The following is a 12,784-nucleotide window of genomic DNA, read 5'->3' on the forward strand; positions in this document are numbered from 1 at the left end:
GATGAGCAGGCCAAAGGTCCCTGAGGCCTGGGAAGTGGAGATTGGTCAAGCCGCCCTCCTGGGCCTGCTGGGGCACAGGTTGCTTGTGGGAAAGCCAGGCAGAGCCACTTCCTCAGCAGGCCCCCGAGAGCAGGGAACCTGCAGTTGGGGGGTCAGGATAAAATGATGAGGAGCTGGGGTCCCCGTCTCTTTCCAAGATAGTGGGACTGGACTCAGGAAGAGGGACTTCTTGTGTTCCGAGTCCCATTGGGGATGGAGAGGTTAAGGAGACCCAAGAGAAGCTCCCTGCAACAGGGATCTTAGGATCCATTGGGAAGTGCATTCATTTTCCATTGGGCCTAAAGTGAACCGCAAACTTCACAACTTAAAACAATATCCATTTATTAGTTCGCAGTCACTGCATGGTTTTTCTGCTCAGGGTCTCACAAAAGAAAGACCAAGGCCAAGTTCTCTGGAGGCTCTGGGAGGAAATCCACTTCCAGGCTGTTCGGATGATTGGCAGGATTCAGTTCCTTGCATTTGTAGGACCAACACTGCTGTTGCCTTGCAGGCTATCAGCCAGGGCCCACCTGAGCTCCTAGAAGCTGCCTGCATTTCTGGCCGTAGGACCCAGGACATTTTCCAAGCCAGCAGCAGAACCCCCGCCCCCCTCACCCCCCGCCATGTTGACTCTCTCTCGGGTGCTGAATCTCCTTCACCAGGAAGAACACTGTTCCTTCTAAGAGCTCACCTGATTAGGCCAGGCCCACCAAGGAGAACCTCCCTATCTTAAAGTCAGCTAATTTGGGACCTTAAATACGTTTGCAGCATTCTAACACAGAGGCGTCTAGATTAGTGTGGGACTGAATTACTGGGGGAAGGTAAGCGTACACCAGGAGTGGGCACCTTGGGGGGCCATCTTAGAATTCTACCAACCACAGAAAGTGAGCGGAGAGAGTGAATGATCCCACTGGAAAACACTAAAACACGGGGGGCTGACATGTGCTGCTGGGGCACAAGGGAGGGAGATGGGCGAACATGTGCTGTTTTCCTTCCAGACATCCATTAACCTTGGTTCAGTAATGGCGCCCTGATTTTTCCCTTGAGAACCACTCCTTCTCTATTCCCTGGATGCGTCTCTAGTGCTGCCCGCTCTGCCCTCCATCCTAGGGCTGGGTGTGGCCTCAGGCCGACCAATAAGAGCCTGGCACCCGTGGACCTCAGCGACTGGTTGAACGAGAAGCCTACATACACGGGTTCGCCCCGCCCCGTCAGAGGCAGCTTTGGGACTTCCTCACCAGAGCTTTTGGGAAAAAGGGACTTGCTCGCCCTTGGAGCCGCTGAGAACGGGAGCCTGGAGATGGTGATGGCCATCTTTGTCTCCGCTTGGACAGGGCCTACCTGAGGATGGAGCCTACACACAATTGAAACTCAGAGCGAACCGGGAATGATGAGGGACAACGTGGGGGCCAGTCTCCAAGATGGTCCTCTGTGGTCACGGCTTGTGAACAGCCTGTGCCCGCACCAAATCGGAGCTGTTCCATGTGTTCAAGGAGAAGCGGCAGGAGTGATGGTGTCTGACTTCCGAGCCCAGGCCATGAAGGCACTGCTGCCTCTGCCATGGTCTTTTGGACCATTCCCTCGGGGAGAAGCCAGCAGCCACGCAGCGAGAACACCCCAGCGGCCCTGCAGAGAGGCCTGTGTGGGGAGGAAGTGCAGTTTGATAGCCATGGGAAGGGGCTGATCCCCATGAGGGATCACAAACCAGGGCTTTCCAGCCGTGCTGTTCCTGAATTTCTGTGTTTATTAAGGCATAATTAACATAATATTTTTAAAGATTTTATTTATTTATTTTTAGAGAGAGGAGAAGGGAAGGAGAAAGAGAGGGAGAGAAACATCAATGTGTGGTTGCCTCTCACACACTCCGTACTGGGGATCTGGCCCACAACCCAGGCTTGTGCCCTGACTGGGAATCGAACTGGTGACCCTTTGGTTTACAGCCCATGCTCAATCCATTGAGCTACACCAGCCAGGGCTTAACATAATATTTTTGCTCCTGAATTCCTGAACCTCAGAAACTGTAAGGAATGGTCACGGATTGTTGACTGAAGCCATAAGTTTTAGGGCGATTTGTTACCCAGCATTTGACAACTAGTACGGATGGATGGATCCCCAATGACTTTGTTGGAGGGCCCAGATGCTAAAGCCAGAACCCTGAAGAATTCTCAGTTACCTGAACGAATAAAACCAATCGATCTGTTAGTTTTCAAAGGAGTCCTGACTGATACAAGATGGTCTGGGAAATGAAGTGGAGACAGAATGTAGCAATTTCTTAGTTCTACCGGAAGAGAGAGAGGTCAGGGAGGACTTCCTGGAACACAAACCCAGCCAGTGGAGGGCAGGAGAAGTCGGGACAATTGTTTTCGAAGGTGACAGAAAGTGAAACTAGCTTTAGCCAAGCCTGTTACAGTGACAGCGTCTCAAGTCAGTTCTTGACTGCACCTGAGCACAGACCGCGGCCCAGGCCGATGCCCGATGCTGGTATTGGCTCCTCCTGGGAACGGAAGGGCCTTTGGAACTAACAAGTCTTCATAATGAATAAGCCTTTGGGGGCTGGGTGGAGACTTCCAGGCAGACTGAGCGACACCCCTTCACAGAAGCCTGGATGCGGCATGTCAGATGGGGAATGTGCGGAGCACAGGGTGCTTTGTAGGAAATCTGAGGTGGGCCCTACAGTCCTTCGGGGCCGAAGGTGGACATTCACGGGGATTTGGATGCTCAACATCTGTTTGTTCCCTTTTGCTTTTCCTCTTGTCTCTAGTTTCGTCTCGTGGGTGGGTTACTTCTCCCCCACTGTGTGGTGAAAAGGTAATTTCTAGGGACCCCCTCCCACCATGGAAGCCTCATGAACCAGGTCACCCTTTTCCCACCACAGCAAGCCAGAAAAAACAAAAAGAAAACCACAGAGCCAAAATGGCATCACTTGTGCTAAAAGCCCATGATACAAAACATGGATTTAATACCTGACCCAACTACAGCCTCATCTTCTCCCAGAAACATAATCTTAGTCAACCAGTCTGGACTTTTCTGGTCAAGCACCTGCCACACAGGCCCTCGCCATCCCCTACAGGAAGAAGAGGAAATCTTCATAATAAAAACCCTTTGCCCTGGCTGGTGTGGCTCAGTGGACTGCTCGCAGGCCTGTGAACTGGAGGATCATGGTTCAATTCCCAGTCAGGGCACATGCCTGGGTTGCAGGCCAGTTCGCAGCAGAGGACACATGAGAGGCAAACATGCATTGGTATTTCTCGCCCTCTCTCCTTCCCTTCCCCTCTAAAGACAAAGAAATAAAGTCTTTAAAAAAAACCCAAAAACCTTTCTCTTCTCTTCCCCCAAAGAAAAGACATTGGGCCCAAAACTAATCCTCTCTTTCCTTTCACTGAGAGGGCCCCTGCTTCACTGCCTTCCTACAGTCCTGTTTCCTACAGTCCCGTGGAGCGCCCTTCTACTTGTTAGATGGGACGCTGCCCAGTTCACGAATTGCTTAATAAAGCCAGTTAGATCTTCAAGTGAATTCGATTGAACTTTTTTATTGAAAAAAAAAAAAAAGGTCTAAATTTGGTTAATGAGGGCTCTCTCCCAGGACTGTGAATCTGAGCAGACGGCCTGGGGTGGTGAGAAGGTCTGGCAGCGTGGAGATGCCTTTGAAAACCAAGCTTACGTAAGCAGTGAGGACGTTCACATTCATCGTTTCACAACGCCAGAGATGGGGACAGAGGGGCTCCAGGGGCGTGATTTCACTATGTTATCAAGGACCCCAGTCAGTTCTTCTTTTTCCTTTTCTGTGGTCCTCTGCGTGCAGACCTTCAGGCTGACTCCCTCATGGTCACAGAATGGCTGCCATGGCTCCAGAAGTCATATAAACTTCAGTAAGAAGAAGACTTCTGCTTCCAGTAAAACCTCAGAAACGAAGAAACCTGCCACACAAAAACCCCAAGCGTTTCCCTGGCTGATGTAGGTCAGTGAATTGAGCGTGGGCCTGCTGAACCAGAAGACTGCGGTTTGATTCCCAGTCAGGGCACATACCTGGGTTGCAGGCCAGTTAATCAGCAGGGGACCCGTGAGAGGCAACCATACATTGATATTTCTCTTCCTCTCTCCTTCCCTTCCCCTCTAAAGATAAATAAATAAAGTATTTTTTTAAAAAAACCCCAAGCAGCCCTCCACTCACGGCTCATTGGGCGGGAATGGGTCACCTGACACCCCTAAACCAATCTCTGGTCAGGGGAAGAGATCATATTTGGCTTATTCCAGAGATTTTTTCAAACTTCGTCACCTCATGGCACACACAAATGAATTACTAAAATTTGTTTTTGGCTGATCTGACCAAAAAGTAGGTATAATTTTGATTCATTCACACTGGCCAGCTATCATTGCGTTGGCTGTTGTCAGTTTTTTAAATTTGACAATCTAAGGGAAGATGGGCCTGTGCCCCTGACTAAGTAGTCAGGCGTTGCGTGTTCTAAAAATTCTCATGGCACACCAGTTGAAAATCGCTAACTTAGTCAATCATGACCGTGTAATGAAGCCTCTATAAAACCCCACAAGGGCAGCTCACTGGCCCCCTTTTTGGGAGAGCTCCCCTCCTGTGGAAGGAAACACTTCCGCGCACCATGGCCAGGGCCCCACACTCTGTGAGGACAGAAGCTCCTTTGTTCAGGACTTTGCTCTCTGTATCTCTTCATCCAGCTGTTGGCTTGTAACCTTTAACATCCTCTGTAATGGACTGGTAATTGAGTGAGAGGGTGGGTGAGTGAATGAGTTTCCTGAGTTCTGGGGGCCACCCAGCACAGCAGTCACACCTAAGGAGCGGAGCCCTTCACAGGCAGGCGGGCACAGGCACAGGCCGTAACTGGGACTGGCCAGTGAAGGGTAGGATAAGACCCCCTCGCCTTCCCCTTCTCATCAACATGGACAAGATGAAGATTACCCCAGCCCCGACCAACGTGGCTCATTCAGTGGGCATTGTCCCACACGGTGAAAAGTCACCAGTTCGATTCCTGGTCAGGGTTCATGCCTGGGTTGCGGGTTTGATCACTGATTGACGTTTCTCTTGCACATTGATATTTCTCTCCCTCTCTTTCTCCCCACCTCCCCCCTCTTTCATACGTACATACATACATACATACATAAAATATTTAAAGAAATAATAAAGATTACCCGCTCTTCAGCTGGGGGTGGAGAGGGCATGTGATCCAGACCTAACAAATAGAACACACTGCCTCTCTCTGCCCCCAGTGATCGGCTCAAGATGAACACCTGACTCAGATCAAGCCACTGAGGGACAGCCTCTGGATTTTTGCTGGAATCATTAAGATAGAGGATTTCTCTTGTCCTGGCTGGTGTGGCTCAGTGGATAGAACACCGGCCTGCAAACCAAAGGGTCCACAGGTTCAATTCCCAGTCAGGGCACATGCCTAGGTTTTGGGCCAAGTCCTCAGTAGGGGGCACACAAGAGGCAGCTACATATTAATGTCTCTCTCCCTCTCTTTCTTCCTCCCTTCCCCTTGCTTTAAAAATAAATTAAAACAATATTTTTTTAAATATAGAGGCTTTCTCTCTTTAGATAATTTGCTACATTGGTAAAAAGTAAGCTTGGGACTGCTGGCACCCATCTTTAACATCTCAGAGGGAAAACCTACCTGGCAATGCAAACAACACAGGTTGAAAGCAGAGCCAGAATGGCAGAAAGAACCCTGGCTGGTGCAGCTCAGTGGATTGAGCGCAAGCCTGTGAACCAAAGGATCTCAGGTTCGCTTCCCAGTCAGGGCACACGCCTGGGTTGCAGGCCAGTTCCCAGCAGGGGACGCACAAGAGGCAATTATACATTGATATTCTCTCCCTCTCTCCTTCCCTTCCCCTCTAAAGATAAATAATTAAAATCTTTAAAAAAAAAAAAGAATACCGGAAAGACAAATACCAAGTTGACGCCATCTGAGCCCTGGGATTCCAAGGCACCTGAGGTCAGAGCTGCCACCTGTGCACACTTTTCAGTTCCTGTAGTAACCGAAATTCCCTGTGTGTTGTCCAGCATGGTGGCCACTTGTCACACATGGCTCCTGGGCACTCAAAAGGTGACTGAGGAATCAGATTTTCTTTTTACTTCGTTTGAGTTTGTTTTAATTTAAATAGCTGCACACGGCTATTGGCTGGTGCGTTTGGACAGTGCAGCTCCGGGAGGGTCGCAGAGAGAAGGTCAGCGAGTGGCTGACCTCACGGCACAGCGGAAGGGAGGGGGAGCCGGAGCGTGTGGAGAGCTATGGCAGCCCGTATCGGGCTGGCTGGGCCCTGGTAGGCCATGGGAGGGGCTTGGGTGTTATTTTATTTTTTAAATTTATTTCTTTTTAGAGGGGAAGGGAAGGAGAAAGGGAGGGAGGGAAACATCAGTGTGTGGTTGCCTCTCGCACACCCTCCCACCAGGGACTCCGCCAGCAACCCAGGCACATGCCCTGATTGGGCGTCGAAGCAGGGACCCTGTGCTTCTCAGGCCCGCACTCAGTCCACTGAGCCACACCCACCAGGGCTTAGTTTTACGTGTAATGGGAAGTAAAGTAGTCATCTATTGTTGCTAATGAAAGATAACAAACGGTCCCCAAATCCCACAGCCTGCACAACAAAGATTTATCGTGCCACAATTTTTGTGAGTCGAGAACCTGGGCACCGTTTAACTGGGTGCCCCTGGACCAGCCTCTCGCCAGGCTGCAGCTCAGGACAGGACAGACGTCCCTCGGGGTGAGCCAGCCAGGAGGGGAGAGGGGCCGCGTGAAACGGAAGCCACAGCCTTTTAGTAACCTAATCTGGGAAGTGACCCTCCAACACTGTTGCTACGTTCTTTTCCTTAGAAGTGAGTCACTGGACAACGAACTCACAGTTTAACAACTGAACCTAAAACAAACTAAGCAGAGAACTAGAACAGGAACAGAATCACAGAAATGGAGATCACATGGAGCGTTATTAGTGGGAAGGGGGAGGGGAGAGTGGGGGGAAAGGTACAGAGAATAAGAAGCATAAATGGTAGGTAGAAAATAGACAGGGGGATATTAAGAATAGTACAGGAGATGGAGAAGCCAAAGAACTTGTGTGTACGACCCATGGACATGAACTAATGGGGCGGAATGCATGTGGGAGGGGTGTGCAGGGCGGAGGGGAAAAAGGGGGGAAATGGGACAACTGTAATAGCATAATCAATAAAATATATTTTTAAAAAAAGAAGTGAGTCATTGCGTCCAGCCCAGGGTCAAAGGAAGGGCATCGTGTGGAGCGGGGAGGAATACTAAGAAGGGGGACCACTGGGCCGGTCTTGGAGGCTGCCCATCTCAGGAGGCCACTGAAGGGTTCGGAATAGGAGAGCGATAAGATCAAGTTGATTGTCTTTAAAATAAGCAGTGCGGTCTTGCGAGAGGCGAGGCAAAGCCCAGCCCCCGCCGGGTAGGTCAGGCGTTTAGAGCGCTGTCCCCGCTGTGCCCAGGTTTCGGGTTTGATCTCCAGTCAGCGCGCATGCTCAAAGCAACCAATGCGTGCGCGACTAAGTGAAACAGCTGGACGTTTCCCTTTCTGTCTCCCTTCCTCTCCCTCTCTAAAAATCAATTTAAAAAAAGAGAGATTAAAAGTCCAAAACGCCGATGAGGGAAAGCCACCCTCCCACACCCGTCCCTGGCCACTAAGTCCCCTTCCTGGAAGCAGCCAGTGTTCTCCGGCCTTGCGAGTTTTGCCTGTGAGGGCAAGTCCATCTGTGGTCGTCGATCAGTGTGGCTCACAACTATAACCAATAACATTATTACCAATAATAGTTATTCCAGGTAACTATTTTTTTATGCCGTATGTTTTTAAAACATTTTATTTATTTATTTTTAGAGAGGGGAAGGGAGGGAGAAAGAAAGAGAAAAATCGGTGTGTGGTTGCCTCTCTTGCACACCCCCTACCAGGGACCTGGCCTGCAACCCAGGCATGTGCCCTCACTGGGAATGGAACAGATGACCCTTCGGTTCACAGGCCGGCACTCCATCCACTGAGCCACACCCAGCCAGGGCCCAGGCGACCATTTCTCTGTGAAAAAAGAAAACACTCCCAACTTAATGGCATAAGATTACAACTATTTTATCCTGCTCATGGATTTTGTGGGTCCAGACTTAGGCAGGACACAGTGGCGATGACTTTGTCTCTCCGCCACATACGTCGCGGCCTTCAGCTGGGGACACGTCCATGGTTGGGGCTGATTCCAACTGCGGGAGCTGGAACCATTGCGCGGAGGCTTCCTCGCTGGTACAGTACACGGTGCACCTCCACGTGGCCTTTCCATCCCGTTTGGACTCGTCATGCAATTGCTTCTGATTCCGAGGGAACGTTTCAGAAGAAGCTTCCGGAGAGTGACCACTGCTGGGGAACCGGGCTATGCAGCCCCTTCCGACCTGGCTTCCGAGTGCGTGTGCATCGCTTCCCTCGGATTCCACCCACGACAGGGCTCGCTCAGGACAGGGAATCAGAGCCCACGTCACGATGTGGCGATGGTAAGGTCACGCTGCCCAAGTGTCGTGCGATGGGAGTTCAGTGTCACCCTTGTCTTTGGAAAATATGATCCTCCCCGTGGTGTTGTACCCCACACTCTTCTCAAGTTCGTTGTGGCTACGTGGTTTGCCTTGACCAATGACATGCGCGCAGGAGCAAGTTGCCTCACTTCCGGCTGCAAGCCTTCAAGGCCACAGGGGATTCACATTTCCTGTCACAGCTGCCGTGGGGGAAGCACAAATTGAGGTGGAGCCCTTGTTACCTGAGGTCCCTGATGGACGACCCTGAGCGGAGAGTCTCTCCGCCTCCCAACAGCCTCCATTGGACATGTGCGAACCTGAGAAGTAGACTTGGTTTAAGTCACTGAAATTAAGTCAGAGATTATTCGTTACTGCAGCACAAGCTAGTGCGTCCTGATGCTTTCCACAGAAATGGCAGCAAAACTTACACACTGCTCTGTGCTTTGCTATTTCATTTAACGGTATATCTTGGAGATGGTCTATATCAGGGCAGGAACAGCAGCTGCACACTTTTTTATTTTTTAGGTACATAGTATTCCTGTACCTTAAAGTCACTATGGAGAAGGAGTGGAATGTGGCTCAGTGGATTGAGTACTGGACTGCAACCAAATGGTCGTGGTTCGATTCCCGGTCAGGGCACTTGCCTGGGTTGCAGGCCAGGTCCCCAGTAGGGGGTGCATGAGAGACAACCACACACTAATGTTTCTCCTCCTCTCTTTCTCTCTCCCTTCCCCTCTCTCTAAAAATAAATAAATAAAATATAAAAAAGGGGGGATCAGGTCAAGGAACATGTACAAAGGACCCATGGTCAAGAACAATGGGTGGGGATTGTCTTTGGGAGTGGGGGTTGGACGGGGCAGGGGAGAACAATGGAGGGGAGGAATGGGGACAACCGTAACTGAACAACAATGGGGAAAATTTTTGATTTTATTCATTTTTGTTTCCCCTTTGATGAGTCTTACTACTGGGTTGTCCATGTTATTTATTTTTCAATGAATTAGGTTTTTCTTTATTAGTCGTTATTTTATATTTTTGTTTTACTTATTTGTACTCAGATCTTTGTTATAAATTTTTTCTACTTAAAAAAAAGAGTAATTAGTGCAGAGCAGTCTAGGCTGAGAGTAGCCACAGGTTTCCTGCTTCGGCAGTGCTTAGACAGACCCTGCACCCTCTCCCGTCCCCTCGGGCCGCTGAGGTCCAGCCCTCCTCCTCCGCTCCTCACTGCCCCTCAGGTGCCCCGAGGCCCCCGCCACCCACTCAGCCTGTACCCCCAGGACTTGGAGGATGCCATCCACCGCCGGAGTCCTACACCTCCTGTGTCTGCCTGTCCCTGTCTTACTCTTTGAACCTGATGATGTGGCTTTGAAGAACTTTGCCTGATCTGGTGAGAGGGAACATGCTGAGAAACCAACGGAACTGCAGAGCCAGCGAGGTGACTGGCCGGTCTCCCCTCAGGAGGCCGAGAAGCCAGAACTTGACGACTGGGAGCATGAGCTGAACGCAACAGTGAGTGTGCGTTCCACTCAGAAAGCAGCGTGAGTCAGTCACTACAGGAACGGCACGAACCGTCCGCTGACAAAAAAGCCCCTCGTTGGTGTGACTTCCTGGAGACTCATTACCTGAATGAGCAGGCAAAAATCCATCAAAGAATTGGGTGACCTCGTAACCAGCTTGCACAGCAGAGGCGCTCCCTGGGCTGGAGCATCTCTTTGAGGAGAGCTAACTAAGCCCAGGGCCAGCTTCCACAGCCAGGGGTCCAGGTTGCAGGTGGGGGCTTCCCTGGTTGCCAAGGCAGCGCATACCCACGGCGGCGGCTGCCTTCCCTCTTCTGTAGGTTGTATGGAATCACCTACTTACACGCTTCCATGTGTACCACTCCTTCAACAACTAACTCAGTAACCCCCGCAAAAAGGACAATTAGTACACTTCATCTTTTTGGACAATGCTGTGAAAGATAACCCTGAACATTCATTTCTGGCTTTGCTCGCGTGCAATTATATTTGTAGGATAAATTCCTAGAAACATGAATCTCAGATGGTGGGTGGCAACTTCCCCTTTTAAAAAAGATTGCTTTGGCTGTGGATGGAGAATGGGTTGAAGAGCGAAAACCTGAGACTTTGGTGTGACCCCTTCCCCTCTTCACCACTTGTCATTCGCCAAGTCCCGTTTATCCCAGCTCCAAGGTCGCTCTCAACCTGGCCCCTTGTTTGTGGTCACTCCCGGCCACTGACCCACATGGGGCACTGTCATTCCTCTCTCTAACGCTTCCTCCTCAAAGGCCTCTCTCGCCTGTGTTACTCAGGCTGCAAACAATAGAAGGCAATTCTGGGCAACAGGCAGACAAAACATTGACTGCTCCTGGGGGCTTGCCGAATCCTCACGCTCCAGAAAGAGCTTGGCTTGGCCACCTCCCCCTCCTTTTCCACTGCCTCCATCTTGAATCCTAACCGGTCCCGCTGATGTCTGAATGTCCATTGCTTGCTTTGGATACAAATACCTACCTGGGAGACTTGAAAACATGCAGCAGTGACAAGGGAGCTTGGAGAGGAAATTCTGCCTCCCCTTTGATTTCCGTAGTGGAAAGCAGGGCCTGTCTCTGCATTTCATGGGTCTCCTCCTAAAGAGGGGGGTGTTTGGATGCTGGCCACCAAAAGAACAGGACATTTGCAAGGCAGCCTCAGGCCTTCTTTCCCAGCCCTTGATCCCCACTCCTAGTAGATCCTCCACAGTGTGGCTCAGAGTCAGCAAATCTGATCACGCTGCTCCCCAGCTTCAAACGCTCTCGACAGCTCCCCGCTACCCTAACAATAAAGTTCAAACTCTTGCCTGGCTCCCAAAGACTTCCCTGATCCTGACCCCTCCAAGGCCTGGCCTCATTTCTCCACACCACCCCCCACCCCGCCCACTCCACGGTGTATCTGGAACTTGAGCCAGTGCTCTGCAGTCAGGGGCTGAGTGCATGAGGCCTGGCTGCCTCCTTCTGCAGAGCTCTGCACTTGAGCTTTGTCCAGAAGGCTCTTTCCTTCCCCACTCCAGTTACTGCTGAAACCTGTACATTCTTCTTTAACTCTCAGGTCTCACTTGGACACAACAGCCCTCACTGGGCGAGACACCTGCCCCTCTGTCCTCCTAGATGGGTTTCCCTCTTGCAAGGTACTTACCTTTACTCCCAAATGTGTCTCAGATCTGTGCACTTTCCTTCATATCAGCAATTTTCAACTGGTGTGCTGCAAGAATTTTTAAGACATTCAATACCTAACTATTTAGTCAGGGGCACTGACCTCTTTTCCCTTAGACGATGGGTCCCCAACCCCTGAGCCTGAGACTGGGGCTGGTGAGAGGCTTGTTAGGAACTGGGCCTCACATCAGGAGTTGAGAAAAGGCAGGCGCTGAGCTCTGTCTCCTGTTCCCCCACTGCCTCCCCCACTCCGAAACCAGCCCCGGATGCCCAAAAGGTTGGGGACCTCTGCCTTAGATTGTCAAATAAAACAATGACAACAGCCAACACAGTGATAGCCATCTGATTTAAGTGAATCAAAATTATACCTATTTTGTAAGATCAGCAAAAAATATAGTTTTTGGTGTGCCGCAGAATATATTTTTTAGCTCAAGTGTGTCATGAGATGAAGAAAACACGAACATCGCTGCTTCACACCCACTGCTACCCACCGTCTCGGCCCAAGCCACCGTGATCTCTCTGCCAAGGTTCTATAGCCCCCCAACTATCCCTCTGGTTCCAATCCAGCCCCCTTTACAGTCCACTACCTGGAGCAATCTTTTTAAGTATTAATCATCCTTTCAAAGGCTTCACATTGCACTGGAGAAACACAAACGTCTTACCATGGCCTATCAAGCCTTCCACAGTCTAGCCAATGTCCTGGCTCCTTCATCTCACATGCGACCCCTGGGCCCTGAAGCTACACAGGTCTTCCTGCTCCTTGAACACACCAGATTTACTCTAGGCTCAAAGCCCTTGAGCTTGCTGCTGCCTCTACTTGAACTCTTCCCCAAAACTTTGTCATACTCTGAGTGATTCCCCTCCACTCTTATTCTGTCTTGCTGTCATAAAAAATAAAACAGCCAGCCATTTTACCAACAAGAGGAGTTTATTCAGAAGTAGAAGAGAATTGAAGTTCAGGACAAACATATCATATCAAAACCATGGGCAATCCAAAAAGCAAAGGAAAGGAGCATTATTTTATAGAGAAAAAGGAAGAAGT

Source organism: Artibeus jamaicensis, unplaced genomic scaffold (assembly GCF_021234435.1).
Source record: "Artibeus jamaicensis isolate MK-2021 breed Jamaican fruit bat unplaced genomic scaffold, CSHL_Jam_final contig_1085, whole genome shotgun sequence".
NCBI lineage: Eukaryota > Metazoa > Chordata > Mammalia > Chiroptera > Phyllostomidae > Artibeus > Artibeus jamaicensis.